This window comes from Parasteatoda tepidariorum, chromosome 5 (assembly GCF_043381705.1).
Source record: "Parasteatoda tepidariorum isolate YZ-2023 chromosome 5, CAS_Ptep_4.0, whole genome shotgun sequence".
NCBI classification, from domain to species: Eukaryota; Metazoa; Arthropoda; class Arachnida; order Araneae; family Theridiidae; genus Parasteatoda; species Parasteatoda tepidariorum.
The window spans coordinates 36,472,386-36,475,798 of record NC_092208.1 but is presented as its reverse complement, the minus strand read 5'-3'; positions in this window follow the sequence as shown (position 1 = coordinate 36,475,798).

Below are 3,413 nucleotides of genomic sequence, written 5' to 3'. Positions count from 1 at the left end.
TTCACCACTTCATAGGCAGTAGCGTTAACATAGTTTTAATATATGTTAGAGGGGGGTTAGCGGTTATCTCCTTCTGTTGTTGTTGTTGTTGTCGTCGGCCATTGAACAGATGGAGTATAATTCCTCTTGTTTTTACGTGGCGTCATCTATGGCCAAGAATTCGACTTCTGCCACTACGTCACACCCGTTTCTACGGCTGATCCATTCATACAATCATTCATTCATACAATCATTCATTCATCTACAGATTGCAATTTTGATCTGTACCAGAGAATTATCAATCTCCAATGAAGTAATCCAAAGAGGTATAATTTGTTATGAGAAATAGGAGGATTTCGTGACCCAACAGATTTAACGTACATCAGTCATCATTTACAANTACTCACAACCATGGGCGGATCGTGAATTTGTGGGGCCCTGGGCTGAAACTACTTTGGGGCCCTAATAGCCATTTTGTCAAAAAACTGTTTTCTATAGTGATGTAGATAAGCATATAGAAAAAAATAGGACAATAAAATAATTTTATTTATTTATTTTTTTAATTTTTTCACTTGTCTATACAAACAGCAACTGTACAACATTATTGCAAAAGAAATTGACAGGTTATGTATAGTTATGTTACATAAATTATGAAGCAACCTCTCTGCATTTTTGTGCCGCAAATTTCTTTATTTGTTCATCACATTGTTAGTCCTTCGTTAAATCACAATTTATGGAAAGAACTGATAGTTGATTTAGTCGATGGTTCGACATTGTTGTCCTATATTTGTTTTCTATATATGACATCCTGGAGAAAGAGCGCTCAGCTTCACAGCTAGTGATTGGCAAAGTTAAAAAAATCCTTAAGATAGTGCAAGAATTTGGGAAAACATCAACAAATTTCTTTTCATAAATTAGCATAAAAATTTCACTGCAAGAGGTGTAAGACTCTGGCTTAGACTGAAGTAAATAAGATTTTAACTGAATGCACTCATTCACTAAATGCTCGTCTACGTCATCTGGATAATAATCAACAATATTACGTACATTTTCCAGATCTATGTTTTCCATATTTTTGTCTTGCAAATCCATTAAAAATTTGAATTTCTTGCTATACATCTCATAGACTTGGCTCCTTTTGTTTAAATCCATAATCAACTTATCCAACGCAACGTTTATCGTGTCTCTTTTAAATTTTTCTGCGCCGTATACTGAGAATTTATCTGTAGACTTATCTGAAAATCTTGGAGTAATGCGTCTCTTGTTTATGTCATTGTAGTCTATTCCCACGCTAGTATTTAATTTTTAAGCTTTCTCTTCGTATTCCTTTAGCTTCTGATCTGATTGGTGCCTTACATTGTTCACGAATTCTTTTAATGATACAATTAACTTGCTGCCTTCACAAATAACTTGTTACCTTCACGCGTCAACCACACTAACATTGATTTCTTATGTTCATTAGAGTTTTCATGATTTTCTAAACAAGTTCCTATGTGTTTCCAATCAGAAAATCCGGTTGTGTATTCAGAAGGGATTTTAGAAGTTTGAAAGTCAAACCAAAAACAGTACCAACCCTGGTTGAATAACATAGCCAAAATCTTTCCAGTGATTGACCATTTTTCATTTTCTTAATGAAATACCTATTTGAAAATGTTCTGTTTTGTTCTTTGTATTTCTTTATTGAAGCTGAATATATATTTTTCGGATCTTTATTTTAAAAGTCAGTCATTTCATGTGAGAGTATGCCATTAATAAAATCATTATTTAGCAATTCTGGCCACAAGCTCACGTCAACATATTTCTCAAACTTAATATTCTCTAAATTTCTTTCCGCCTCGGTATTGCCGTTCTCTTGCTGAACACCAATATAGTTTTCGGTGGGATCAGAGGGTTTCTGGTAGTCAAGACAGTTATTAGTAAACTAAACAAGTTTGTCACTTTGACGACGAGAGCAGAAGTGCGGAAAAAAAACAAAATTACGTCGGGCGTTAAGCGGCGCTCCGGAAGTCCCCCGTAATAGAAGCGAAAAAATACACTGACCAAACACAAGCGACGGGTAATTCCCCGTTCCGTTCGATAGACGCGCACATGCATGGGTTGATTGATCTCAGGGTTGCCAACCTTATAATATTATTATTTTTTTTAATATTAGATATTTTTTTAAATTCAAAATATCACCTATTGTTTTCAGTGGGGACTGGGGCCCTTTGTTTCCATGGGGCTCTGGGCTGTAGCCCAAAAAGCCTTAAGTAGATCCGCCCCTGGGTCGGGATGGACCGTCATTCACTAATTGAAACAATTCAAGCGAATTTAATTGCCAAGTCGTGAAACACGTCTCCGGTCCCTTTTTCATGCAAGATATTTTTGAGACCACAATTCTGACGCCGTCTTTCGTGACCACGTGTATTACACCAGTGTTTGTAGACGCATTGAACAGTCAGCATCGAAACACCAACAAATCCAGTAACTTCATTCACCACTTCATAGGCAGTAGCGTTAGCGTAGTTTTAATATATGTTAGAGGGGGGTTAGCGGTTATCTCCTTCTGTTGTTGTTGTTGTTGTCGTCGGCCATTGAACAGATGGAGTATAATTCCTCTTGTTTTTACGTGGCGTCATCTATGGCCAAGAATTCGACTTCTGCCACTACGTCACACCCGTTTCTACGGCTGATCCATTCATACAATCATTCATTCATACAATCATTCATTCATCTACAGATTGCAATTTTGATCTGTACCAGAGAATTATCAATCTCCAATGAAGTAATCCAAAGAGGTATAATTTGTTATGAGAAATAGGAGGATTTCGTGACCCAACAGATTTAACGTACATCAGTCATCATTTACAACAGGGGGAGCTTTCGGCCGGCTGGATTCGAATCCCGTTTTCAGGAATGTGAGTCTAGAGTCCTGCCAACCAGGATATCCTATATATACACTGGTGTGCAAAACTTAAGCAACATTTGTGATTCGGCCACAGCTCCCCAACAAAGTATAAGATAGCCATGAAATTGCAGTATAATATGCACGTAATTCAGTAGAAAGATAATTTGTATGCGAATTTTAGAAACAAAACGTCGTAGGTGATGTAAGTGTACGTAAGCCTTGTTGGTCGGCGCGCGCAGGTCAAAGCTGTGATAAAAGGATGAAGAGCACCGTAGTTAAAGACATTCGCTGCAAGTGCAAGTGATTTGTTTTGTGAAACATGTCTTCAAGAAATCATTTAGACTACTTTACTCGAGAAAGAATGATTGGGAAGCTTGAGGAGGTGCGTAGTGTGACCAGTGTCGCCGAAGAGTTCGGGATCAACAAAAGTGTTGTTTCTCGTGCTTGGAATGCCTTTAGAACTACTGGTACAGCTGTTCGGAAGGTTGGTGGTGGCCGTCCAAGGAAAACAACACCAAGAGATGACCGTTACATTGTCCTCCAGGCG